General features: G+C 36.5%; 1 protein-coding gene across 4 annotated transcripts in view; it reads right to left on the bottom strand.

The window, feature by feature from the left end:
• Positions 1-14316, bottom strand: part of LOC129939701 (octopamine receptor beta-3R) — a 195794-nt gene that overhangs the window by 80942 nt on the left and 100536 nt on the right. The window lies entirely within an intron of this gene.

Raw genomic sequence — 14316 nt, 5'->3', positions numbered from 1 at the left:
TGCTCAGTCCATTTTAAATGTTGGTCAATTTTGGCACCTAAATACTTAAAATCTTTCACTATTTCTATATTGAAGCATGTTTTGCAGCAGTTTGCTTCAGAATTAAAGGTATTTATTGAATGAGATACTAGACATTTGCTATTGAAGAGTTTAAAACTAGAACAAGAAGGAGCATGGAACAATAATTTTATGTCATTTAGTCCATTGCTGAACATCATAAGTTTGGATTTGTTACTGACTAAAAGTTTATGGTCCGCAAATTATAGCCTTAATAAATGCACATCATGGTTTATGTCCGAAACCAAATTTAATGGACTAAGTGAATTGTATCCAATTGCTATATCATCAGCAAATGCGTTAACTTACCCTAAAAATGGCAGATTGATGATTTTAAATTTTTTTTGAAATTGATGGTAATAATGAAATAGGTCTGTAGTTCTTTACATCCTTTCTGCTTCCTTTTTTGAAAATGGGTATAACACAAGCAGATTTTAAGTCTTTTGGAAAGACACCTGAAAAAACACTTTTATTAAAAATATGCGTCAAAACATCTACTAAATATGAAGCAGTTTTTTTAGCAATGTATTAGAAACGCCATCAACGCCAACTGAGGTTGATTTATTCAATGTATTTATTGTTTTCTATACTTCAAGGCCATTTATTGTTTCGAAGACGAAACTATTTTCACTGTATACCACATTTGAAGAGCTGAAGCTATTACAACATTCACATGAGTTTGTGATATCACAAGGAAAAGAAGTTTTACCAACATTAGTAAAATAATTGTTGAATAAATTTGCAATTTCTTTTGGATTTGAAATACATGTATCTCCATATTCAACTGTCATAGAATTAGACTGACTATTTTGTTTTCTGTTTATAATTTCATTTACGACTTTCCATTCTTCTCTTGGATTATTATAATCGCGACTCTGATGAATTTTATTATTAATTTCCTTGCTAATTTTTTTAAAGCATGATTTTAGATTTGTATTAAGCGGATGTTTTCGACATTTTTTATATAATTTATTTTTACAATGTATAGATTTTAAGAGCAAATTATATATCCATGGCTTTAATTTTATATTAGTCCTTTTTTGGTGAAATAGAACGAATTGTTGATTAGCTGTTTAAAACGATTCAAAAATAAACTATAAGCTTAAAGGGTCCTCTTCCATATAAACCTCTTCCCAACTCTCCAAAGACCGAAGATGTGGTCAAGACAGGTACCTGAAACAGGTCTTGTAGGTTCATTGACAAATGACGTAAGTCCATGCTCAGAAATTAATATATTATATGCATCTAGGTTGGGGTTGTAAGTAAGTAGGTCAAAATTAAAGTCACCTAATATTATTAGGTTAGCTGCTCGCTCACTTTAAAAAAAAAACACAGAATTCTTCAATAAACACTTGTATAGTCTTACAGTGAAGTCTATAAATGCAAATAAAACTAAACATTTCATCACAAATAAAAACAGTAATTTTCATAATATCTGCACTTGTCAAACTATAAGTCTTAAGCTCACATTCATACGAATAAGGCACAAATACTCCAACTCCACCAGCAGCATACGAATCATTTGTATTGGCTAAAAAATTATAATTTGGTAATTTAATTTTTTTAATTTCATAAGAAAATATCCAGATCTTCGAAACAAATATAAAATCAGGTTTTTTTTTCAAAGGCTTCAAGGTTACAAGTTAGCAAATCAAAATTACTTCGCAAACTACGTATATTTTGATGTACAGCGTAAATAGATTTTTGGTAAATAGAATCAAAATTAAAAATACAATCAAATTTATTATGAATAGTTGATGTGGTGAGATTATTATTAATAAGATCAAAATATATATGAGTAACTAGCTTGTATATTATTTAAGTCTTCAAAAGATCTTTTAATAATTATCTCACCATTATCAACCTTTCTCAGCATTATTATTGAATTTTTAAACCAAAGATATTTAAATTTATATTCAAAAAATTTATATATAAAATTAAATTCCTAAAATGTACTAAATAAGCATCTGATCGAATTCTTCTTAAAAAGGATTAGGAAAGCTTAGTTGGCTAGTGCTCTTTACACCAGTAACATCGAAGTGTGACAAAAATGTACCCTCTGGCGTGCAGAGTTTCAACAGCCACCAACAATGAACCCCTGGTTTATTGCCGGCAGGCAAATGCAGCCGAACAACAGGCACGCAAAATGACGCTTCATAGAGGCACGAGCTCTATTTGCAGAAGAGGCGAAAGGAATTCTCAAGAGGTAAAAGGGAGAGCATGAGATGCGTGCGGTCGAAGATGTTGAGAGATCCAAAAGAAAGAATGAAGTTCGAAAGGTTAATGAGCAGGTGAAGCGAAATTCACAAGTAAATGAAACTTGAACAGAAGGCTGTAAAGACAAAAGTGGATACATCATAGTGGCACCGCAGTCAATGCTAAGGATATGGAAGGACCACTTATGAAGACTGTATAACGGCGACGACGCACCGAATTCCGCTGTCAGGCAGGATGATCCATTCAAGAAACACGACGAAAGCCAACAATCCCGTCTTCATGACTTAGACAAACTAAAGATTACCATATCTAAGCTGAAGTCTTATAAAGCCGTTGGAGCAGATGGCCAACTTATCTGTCGGAAGAAAGCATGTCCGATGAACGGAGTATTAGTATTGTTTGCGCGATTCTGAAAAAAGAGACCCTCTAAACAGCACCAATTATACAGGAATCAGTCTACTTAACATCGCTTTCAAAATCTTCTCTGCGCCTAATATGTGAACGTCTTAAGCCTATCGTCAACAACTTGATAGGTCCTTATCAGAGTAGTTTTAGACCAGGAAAGTCTACAGTCGATCAAATATTCACATTACGGTAGAACCTGGAAAAACCCAAGAACATCAAATCGACAACCACAATTTTTTCATCGATTTCAAGGCCGCATACGACAGCATCAACAGGGATGAACTGTATAGACATGTCTAGTTTTGGCATCTTTGCCAAACTCATCTGTTTGTGCAAGATGACCATGGAGAATTCGTGCTGCTCTATAAATGTTTCGATGTCAAAAAAGGCTTTATACAAGATGTGCTGCCACGTCAAACCTAATGGAACTATGTATCTTTCAATAATATATACCTACATTTACTAGCATATGCTGATGATATTAAGATAATCGTAGGAACTTAGCGTGACGTCAAAGGGGCTTTTATGAGAAAAGATTTACAACACCAACACCTTGGTCAAAACGTCACATCCACAGACGTAACTTTGAGGTAGTTAAGGGCTTTGTCTGACCCTCATCATTCCCGTCCTGCTATTCGGTGCATAAGAAAAGCGGAGGATGGCATCTTGGGTCGTTTCGAGAGAAAAGTTCTTCGCATGATCTACGGTCCCATTATAAAGAAAAGTTGATTGGATGAAAAGATGGAACGACGAGCCGAACGGGCTGTACAGCGATGTATAGGCTTAGCTAGAAGAGTACAAGACAAACGGCTGAGATGGCTGGATTATGTAGAGTGCAGTAGAGGAAGACCTGGGATCATGTGGTGTGCACAAGTGGAAAGTGACCTCACCCAACTTGGAGCACGAAACTGGAGACATCTAGCAAGGGAATGAGTTTGATGAGTGAAGGTCTAGTTGTCACAGTAAGTATAATCTGCTTGATGCATGAATAAATAAATCAAAATTTAAATTTTGTATTGTTAAAATTGTTTATATGATGCAGTGGAAAATATTTTATTTGACTCCATATTATATCGGCCACTCTGTTCAACCATATACCAAAACAAAACCATAAACAATGTTCTGAACAAAAAGTTGTGCAATGTTTTAAGAACCCTTTCAATCTACTATCATCACTCTCCAAAATCTCCTGTATACAAGTATCTCCTGTGTATTCTGATCGTATTAAAAGTATTTAAATTGAATTGCATCGGGTTAAAAAGAAAATTGCAAACATTGGCCACCATTAAGACCAACATTTACCATAAACCCATCAGTGCCACTATTAAAGCCCCCCTGCATTCAACATCACCATCACTCTAGACCAACTCAACTATACCGAGCAAATTCCAACTTAAAACCACACATTCCACCAAAAAGAAGAACAAAAACCAAAACAAAATAAAAAACAATTTCTGAAGTTCAAACAATGGAACATAAAACCATCTCCATCCCAGCTTATGGCATACTTTTCTACTGTAAGCATTTTAAAGGACTCAGATTCTGTTAGTTAAGCCAATGCATCATTGCATCAGCATGACGACGACGACGAACGACGTCGACGAACGATGACTACGGCTATTACGACGATGATGATGATGATGAAGGCTTCATTTTAAAAAAGGGATACAAACAACACACAATATCAGTTTAAATTATTGTGCTGTCTCGAAGCTGTTGTTGGTATTTTCAGCATCATTATCATAGAAATATGAGTGAAGTTAAACAAGAAACAAAAATGTAATGTCAACTATTTTTACGACATTTGAAGGTTAAGATTTGTTTTTACAACTAAAAAATGTACACAATTTTGAACTGGATTATATCTAAATATTTAAATAGATACATATGTACGAGATAGATAGATGCATGAATTTTTCTAACAATTTTAAATAACAATTTTAGTTGCTGACAGTTTATTTTAATGATGAGGTTTTGTTTCTGTCGTCAAAACGTAATAAGATAACTGATTGGAAAACGTTTCAAATTACTTTTGTGTTTGTCCGATAAATCTTTTTTTATAGAATCTTGGAAATGTCAGGATAGTGTCCAATTTCTCTTCACTTTTCTGTCTATCTTCGGATATATTCGCAATAGATAGGTTTTTAAATAAAATAATTAATTTTGAACAGTCCGCTATTTGCACTGCTGCCCCTTTTGTAGCTCTCATATTTTTATATTTGATGAGTTAAAAGTACTCATTTCTTTGAATGGAAACAATTCTGGCTGATATTCACTCCAAACTCGACAATTCTGCTTATTCACTTACCCATTGAGCCAAAAATAGCCTTTATCGCTGAACACAATGTTTGAACGAAATATCAATGTATTTATTTCCCAAGATTCAGATTTGTATCAATTAAAGTTTAACGTTGATTCTTTAAAGAAAAGAAAAATTGTAGCTCGATGATTTAAAATAAAGTGGTATGCAGTGATAAGTTGATATCAAGTTAGCACTACACTTTTTGATTTTGTTTAAACTAAGTAAGCAATTAGTTGATAATTATTTGTTGTAAATTGGTTGTGAAAAGAAAAAAATTCCTAACGTTTTTAACTTCGATTTTTTTTTTAACACCGCGAGTCCAGGCATAAAACATGGATATTCGAAAATGTAACCATGCAATTAATTGCAGTTTTTTGTTTAAAATTGATTGTGGAAAGAAAAATAAACGGAAATCTTTTTTTTACTTTGATTTAAAAAAGGGCGTATGCAGTGCTAACTTTACACTGTGAATCCAGGCATAAAACAATAACGCATATTTTGCTTGTTGACGAAGCCATTGCGCCAAAAATGAGCTTGCTCACTTAAACAAAAAAAAAACTCTTAAGACAGAGGTCACTGACTCCAGATTCTAGTAGAAAATATTTTAAATTTGCAGACGTTGCTATAGTTCAGGAACTTAACCATGACGAAAATATTGAGTGCATTGAATAAATTGACGAAAGCATTGCGATAACACTAGTCGACAATATTACGTTTTTATTTAGTTGCACAAACAAACCAACACTTTTTTCAAGGATTAGGATGGCCTAGATTCGAATCTCGCCATTAAATTATTCTATCACTTCATGTTTTTCAATATACCCCTTTAAAAATGCTAAAAACAACGAAAAACGTTGTTTGTGAGCCTAAGTTAAATCCCAAAATATCTCTTCAAAGCTTTCTCTTTTAGCTACAATTTAATGTATATTATTACCTTACTTAATTTCGGATAGGATTTTTCTTAGTTTGACTTTTTTTTGGTCAAACCGAAGATAAAATTGACTTTCGATAAACATGTTTCAAGCCCTTACAAATATTACAAATATATGTATTTTGTTTTGCCCTTTTTTTATTTTTTATTAGATAATTGCCTTTATTCGCCATTGTTGCCTTTTTCTACCTTGTTTGCTCTTTTATTAGACTTTGTTATAAAAATATCAACATTGGTTTATCATTTAAGCAAATGCGAACATTTTCGCATACCGTTGAGAATCTTTAGTCAAAAACCCAGCTTTTTGACGATTCGATGCGATTGATGTGGCCCTATGAGCTTAAGAGAGAAAAGGTTTTGTTTTTCGTAACATACGCTGCACCGTATAGATGAAGTAGAGTGGTAAAACACTGCAAGGTTTGCACTCGAAAATAGTTGACGTAACTTGCGTCGCTCACGGAGCAAACAGAGTTCGTGAAAGCATACGCAGTCACTACTCAAAAGTTTACTCCTTCGTGGTGAACTTGAAAAAAGTATTTTCTGAAGGGTCCATCTCGGAATTTCAAGGATATGGAACCTGAATAGCCACTGCCACCTCAACCTGTAAGATTGTTTGAAACTGAATTTGAAGTTGTATTTTTGAATTTACATTTAAACTAGGTTTTAACGCGCTGGGGTAGTTGGTTAGAGGCAGCAGCATATTTTTTTTTTTTTGTATTTATTTATTATCATTAAGCATTTTAAAACATAGAGTCTTATTTTTAATACTTATTATGTTCAGATTTAAATTTTATCAAATTAAAAGAGGAATCAAATTAGTATGCTAAATTTACAATTTGCTTAAAGTTAAGAGAAAAGTTGTTTTTAGATAAATGGTCATGATGAAAAATTAAATAACATACATTTTTAAATTCTAAGACAAATTGATTTTTATTTTGGAAATATTTTCAGCATTTGTATAAGTTCTTTAAAGAGTTCTCAAAACGAGTGCTGCTGTGCATCCCTCTCAGGTTAGCAGGCAAGGGGTTCCATAGGGCAACAGCGTGTACAAAGAACTGTTGTTTTGAATTTCTGAATTTGAAGGAAGGGACAATTAGAACATTACTTCTTAGTGATACTGGGAACCTAAGCCTTCGTATAGATATTCAGGAGATCTAGTATGAACAAGTCTAAAAAGAAATGTCAAAGTTTGATAGTTTATGTAGTTGTTGAAGGTCATGTTGAAAACACTACTTGCTTGCATCGAAACATGATCGAACCGTCGCAAGTCATAAATAAAGCGAACAACATTATTAAACGCGACTTGAAGTTTTTTTATTAGCGCTGTCAAGAGCACAGAAAATGGGACTGCCATAGAAAAGTATTGGTAGGACAAGAAATTTTACTATAGTCATTTTTGTTGAAGCTGGAAGACAACTGGCAGATATATATAAAACCTGCAAAGCAGCATTTATTCGACCAACGGCACAAGTCAAGTGATCGTCCCATGTAAGTTTCTTGTTAAAAACAATCCCAAGATTCTTAACCGTTCTAACGTAGCTTAATGTTTTCCCCTCAAGTTCAATACTAGGGAAATAAGAAGTATTTATTGCAGTGTTACTGATGACGATTGCCTGACATTTGGTAGCTCAAATGAATTTGAACGTCGTCAGCATACATATGAATTTTGCAATACCTGAGCACAGATGGAAGGTCATTATTGAAAAGTGTGAATAAGAGTGGTCCCAAAATCGATCCCTGGGCCACACCATAGGGAGGAAATCCGACAGCCTAGAGTTAGCAAAAACAGCCTGAGTTCGATGGCTTAGATACTGTGCTATGAGGGTTAAGGCTGAGTTTTCAAAGAAGGAGAAAGAATTCAGTTTTTTTCAGAAGAATTGTATGTGAAACAGTGTCGAACGCCTTAGAGAAATCAAGGAGAACCAGAGTTGTGACTTTATTATTATCGATTTGTTGTCGTATGTCGTCGCTTATCTTAAGAAGCGCAGTCGTACACCTGTGTTTCGGTCTAAAGCCAGATTGTGTCGGTGTAATTAAATTCCGTGTTTCCAAGAATGCTGTTATCTGCTGACTAACGATCTTTTCGAACGCTTTTGAAATGAATGGTAGGATAGAAATTGGTCGGTATTCTTTTTGTTGCGAATTTGACTTTTTAAGAATTGGTAATATTTTTGAAGCTTTCCATAGTGCCGGGTTTTCTGTTGAAAACCATTTTAGCAAAATTGGTTAAGCGTTCCTTTTAGATTTTTGTAATACTGGTGAAATCTTACAGCTTGGAAGTTTATTCGAATATTATATGAAATAATATAAATATTTCAACTAAAAATTAAAGAAAAAGGACTATAGCTTTGGAAAACCATCACGGATTTTATTGCAAAAATGCTACTTTATAAGTTTAAATAGCTTCAAAAAGCCTTATACATTTTTAAAAGTGATACCTTAAAACCTGAAATGATACATGATTTAAGTTAAGGCTACCAGTGTATTTTACGATCAATGGATTAGTGAAAGGGTGTGTTCACAAATTAAATTCAAAGTTGTCAAGACCCTATTGGAAAACCCAATATATTTAAGGAACCATTAGTGAAACAGTTGATCTCTTTTTGTAGATTGCGTTATACATTTGTTTCATTTTTACATGAAAATAAATAAATAAGGCGGCGCGGCGCGGCGCCACAGTCCGTAGAGAACTAGGGCCTAGTGACTTACAACTCTTAACCATTCCTGTGTGCAAGTATTTGCAGGGATGGAGGGGACCTACGGCTAATTTGAGAAAGCACATTTTCATGACAAGAATTACTTTTAGAGAATTTGTCAATACCCGTGAATAAAACTTTAGGTGGTACAGGCAGGGATCAAACCCTAGACCGCTAGCGTGACAGTCTAACGCACTAACCATCATGGTACGGGTAAATCTATGTAGTTTATTCTAATAAAAATTAGAATTCAAATTATGTATTTTCCAGTTAAGAAGGATAAAAAAGCCTCAGAGACGTGAAGAACTCCTTAACCATCAACCTTAAGGAATTGTTATTTTATGAATGTGTCGTGGGAGATTTAAAGGGGTGCAGGTGACATTAGAAGAGAAGTTTAAAGACGATGGAGAATTTGAAAGATTCAATTGAAGAGGATTCCAAGATACTTAAAAGCAACAAAGAAAATACAAAATATATTTATGTTTATATTCATGTTTTTGTATTCTTAAATGTGTTAAACGTCTGATTCTGTGAGGATATAGGAGCCAAAGTCCTTTCTGCGCTGATATACCTAAAGTGAGCTTTTGTTTTTGTTTCTCCTCCAAGCATATACGAGTATAAATTTACTTAATATGTAATATATTTATTTTTTAGGTCGCTGCGTTGGGTGGATAAATTTATTTTATTTGTTTTTATTATGACGTTCTATTGTTTATGAAAACCTGCACAATGTTGTGTGTCATGTTTTACAAAAGTACATTTCGAAAACAAAAACAACACATCATGTACATCACCTATGTTTCGTATATACATATGAACACATTTCTGGATAATTTAATATATATATGTATACATTTTATTAGATCTGATAGGCTGATCGAATAAACCATAGATGGGCTTGAGAACGTTATTTTTGAAGTGTAGAAAGTGAGGTACTTAATGAACCATTCAATATGACTACCAATTTGGGAGTTATACAAATTAATCTCCTCCGAGCCATATGAAATAAAAGACAACGCATTTACATGAGTGAAATATAAATAATGATAAGATGCTTACCGTAATTGGATATTATTTTTGTTCACAGGTGTTGTGAAAATAAAATAATACCTTGAGAGTTTGTTTTCTTGATCGAATGGAAAAACTGGAATATTCATTTGGAAATTTGTTGGTAATAATTTTATTCAGTTTTGTTTTTATTTTGTGTGTATGGCAAAATAAATTGTGTATGTATTTATTTTTAGAGATAAAATAAGAATATATTATATCGAACTCACACAGGGTTTAATTAATTCTCACGAATTCACTTAGGAAGAAGTACCATATGCATGGCTTAATACTATACGAATTATATTGAAAAACCTACTGGTTTCTGTAGGATTTTTACATTTCAGATTTTTACAATTTCATATTTTATGAAATTCTGTCAAAGAAAATATTTAAAATATGATGAAAAATAATAAAAACGAATTGTTTAAAATAAAAAATATTTGATTTAGAAGGCGTTTCTAAGAACCATGTACATATGTTGTAAGTGGTTTCACGTTAAATCATTTGGCTTACAAAACAAAGCACATATTTATTTTTAGTTTGAAAAATTTACTTCTCAATAAAATCCAAAGGAACACATGTTCAGCCATATCGAGAGGGATGGCCCGTGATGTTCAAGGGGGCCCGTAAAATTGGAAGCTTTTTTTCAATATACTCTATATTCATCGGAACATACTTATTCCCACTTTTTTTAGGGGCCCAAAAATTTAAAATCATTGAGGTTTTCGCAATCGGGCCCCTGTTTGCATGTTGTCTACCAATCTATCAGTCACAAGCTTGCCGATCTGGGTCCCTGATTATTATTTAATGAAAAATTGGAAACTCTGAACTATTGAATGAAAGTTGTAATAAATTGTTTGGCTTTTTTTTTGGCTTTGGGGCCCGGAAACTTAAAATAAAACACAAATATTTATCTCAGTTTATGTTTTTATTAAGTTTCTTTTCTAATATTTTTCTTTCTGCTGGGAACGAAATTTTTAGATGCGGTTTCGGGGTACCGGAAAATCCCACCCAAACGTTTTTCAATTGTGGTTTCCATGATATTAATTAATTAATATTTTAAATGATGTTCAAATGGTAGACATGTGCATTCAAGAGGACACAAGCGCCCACAGGTTTTTCTCAAAACCCACCTCTGTCTATCAACTCCTACTCTCACCTCCCCGCGGTGAACATCGGGTGCCTAGTACCTCAACTGGAGATTGGGTTCCAACCCCAGTGGAAAGTTGTTGGGGGCTGCAAACGAGAGAGGGGGGGAGAGGTGTTTCCACTAAGGCACATCTCCTTATCCAGGCGGCAGCGGACGAATTCTCGAGATAGAATCAACGGTGGCGTCTACAGTTCCAGTAAGGTCGAACTACTTAGTGAACACCTTATAGGGCTTCTTCGACATATTCGGAGCCCAGGCCTATAAGGAGCGGTTTATCCGGCTCCCCTTCCTTGGAGTTATTCTAAGGATCTGGCCCTCCAGGTTGGGGGTTGTGCCGTCGGGGTGACTTCCTGGCCACGTTAAAACATCATAGTTTCGAAGCAACAACAAGCCTCGGATACGGACGGATTCACTGTTGACAACCCACGCAAACGAAATAAGGACAACGAACTTCGGATATGTACGTGGAATGTTAGGTCCCTTAACAGACCACGAGCAGCCGAACAATTAGCGGAAGCCCTAAACTGCTGCAAGGCAGATATTACAGCCACCCAAGAAGTGCGATGGGATGGACCGGGCAAACGCAAACTAAAAGACTGCGATATCTACTACGGCGACTGCTACCGAGAACAAAGACAGCGTCTATTTGGGTGTGGATTTGTTGTTGGAACTAGGCTCAGGCAAAAAGTCTTGAGTTTCAACAGTGTGAGCGAGCGTATCACGACAATCCGCATCAAGGCTAAATTCGCCAACATAAGCCTAATATGCGCGCATGCCCCAGCAGAGGAGAAAGATGAAGACACCAAAGACATATTCTTCGAGCTCTTAGACAAGACATATGAGCAGTGCCCTGGCTATGACATTAAAATTGTCTCAGGAGATTTTAATGCCAAGCTAGGAAGAGAAACATCATCGGGAGATACAGCCTGCACGACACCACCTCCGACAACGGATTCAGGCTGGTCGATTTCGCTGCGGGGCGAGACGTTCTGGTAGCTAGTACGCAGTTCACGCATCTCAATATCCACAAGGGGACATGGAAATCTCCTGATCAATCAACCGTCAAAAAGATTGACCACATTGCGATCGACGCACGACACTTCTCCAGTATCCAGGATATCCGAACATTCCGAGAGGCCAACATTGACTCGGACCACTACCTCGTTGTAGCCAAGGTACGGCTACGGATATCCCGATCCAAGCCAAAACAAGGAAGTACTGTGAGAAGATTCGACGTTAGACGGCTACAATCGCAAGAGACAGCCATGTCCTTTTCCGATCGAGTCTCTAATAACCTCCTAAGGAGTCCTATGCTTCCTGCATTAAGCGTTGAAAACCAGTGGCAACATTGCCTTGCAGCCATCAGAGATGCCGCCTCTGAAGTGCTAGGTTTCACACGGCCACCACAGCGAAACCCCTGGTTTGACGACGAATGCCGGCAAGCTCACGCAGCGAAACAAGAGGCATACAAAACGGCGCTGCACAAAAGGACTAGAGCTGCTCGCGAGCTCTACGAGCAGAAGAGGAGAGAGGAACATCGGCTTCTTAGACGGAAAAAAAGAGAGCATGAGAAGCGCGTGATCGAGGAGCTAGAGGGATGTCACAACAGGAATGAGGTTCGTAAATTTTACCAAAAGGTAAAAAAAACCTCCCAAGGGTACCAGCCATGAACCGAAGCCTGTAAAGACGATCAAGGGAACATCGTAGTAGAACCACAGTTGATGCTGAGAATATGGAAAGATCACTTCTCCAAATTATATAACGGCGATGACGGACCGAATTCCGCTGTAAGGGAGATAGAACCACTCAACCTCGGCGACGCAGATCAACAATTCCGCCTACCCGACCTTGACGAAGTGAAGATAGCTATATCTAAACTTAAGTCAAACAAAGCTGCTGGAGCTGACGGCATCACCGCCGAACTATTCAAAGCAGCAGGCGATGACTTGGTAGGGAGCATGCACCAACTCATCTGCAAAATTTGGTCGGAAGAAAGCATGCCCGATGAGTGGAATCTCAGCATAGTGTGCCCGATACATAAGAAAGGAGACCCTCTGAATTCCGCCAACTACAGCGGCATCAGTCTCCTTAACATTGCGTATAAGATCCTCTCTGCCGTGTTATGTGAATGTCTGAAACCATTCGTCAACAACCTGATTGGTCCTTATCAGTTTGGCTTCAGACCAGGAAAGTCCACTATCGACCAAATATTCACACTACGGCAGATCTTGGAAAAAACCCAGGAGCTTCAAATCGATACCCACCATCTCTTTATCGATTTTAAAGCCGCGTATGACAGCATCTATAGGGAAGAGCTCTACCGAGCAATGTCTAGTTTTGGCATCCCTGTCAAACTTATCCGTTTGTGCAGAATGACGATGGAGAATGCACGCTGCTCTATCAAGGTCGGAAAAGATCTTACCGATGCATTTGATGTCAAAAAAGGTTTTAGACAAGGCGATGCACTGTCATGCGACTTCTTCAACATCGTTCTGGAAAGAATTGTGCAAAACTCAACCGTCAACACTAGAGGCACAATCTTAAAAAGATCCATCCAATTACTCGGATACGCAGATGATATTGACATAATTGGAAGATCAAAGCGTGATGTCAGTGGAGCGTTTTTGAGCATTGCGGCGGAAGCGAAAAAGATGGGTTTAGTGGTCAATGAGGGCAAGACCAAGTATATGCTGTCATCAAAAAAGGACACTGAACCACGACGTATTGGACAAAACGTCACCATGGACAGCTATAACTTTGAGGTTGTTAAGGACTTTGTCTACCTAGGCACCGCTATTAATGCAGACAACGACACCAGCGCTGAAATCAAACGAAGAATAACTCTTGCAAATCGCTGCTTCTTTGGACTTAGAAGGCAATTTAGAAGTAAAGTCCTCTCTCGAGCATGTAAAATCACCATCTATAAGACACTCATCATACCGGTTCTCATTTATGGCGCTGAGGCCTGGACCCTGTCAAAGAAAGATGAGAGCGTCTTAGGATGCTTCGAGAGAAAAATTCTTCGGGTGATTTTTGGTCCCGTACCCAGGTGGGAGAGGACCTCAACCAACTTGGCGTGCGAAACTGGAGACAGCTAGCTAGGGACCGAGCTGGCTGGAGACGCTTGTTGGTTGAGGCCCAGGTCCGCCCCAGACTGTAGCGCCACCTTAAGTAAGTAAGTAAGTAAGTAATATTTTAAATAAGTTGTTTACTGAAGATTTGAAGGATATCAAATCACTTCAAAGTCTGTATATTAAACCAGCAATATAACAAATTCAGCGGAATGTTGCACTGGCGCAATCACATTTTATGGTGTTGTTCAAATGTGTTTCAACTTGTTTAGCAACAGTGCCCAACATTGGGAAATTATTAAAAAACAAAACATTAGGACATCAATAAAAGGCTTAAGTGATATTAATTTAACTGCTAAAGCTCGCAGAGATTTAAATGGCGTTTTAAAATACATGCACATATTTGACGTTGAAATTCGAAATCTTGCCAACTTGAT

This window comes from Eupeodes corollae, chromosome 1, assembly GCF_945859685.1.
Source record: "Eupeodes corollae chromosome 1, idEupCoro1.1, whole genome shotgun sequence".
Lineage (NCBI taxonomy): Eukaryota > Metazoa > Arthropoda > Insecta > Diptera > Syrphidae > Eupeodes > Eupeodes corollae.
Note: the sequence above shows the minus strand (reverse complement) of the source record. Positions and strands in the feature narration are given on the sequence as shown.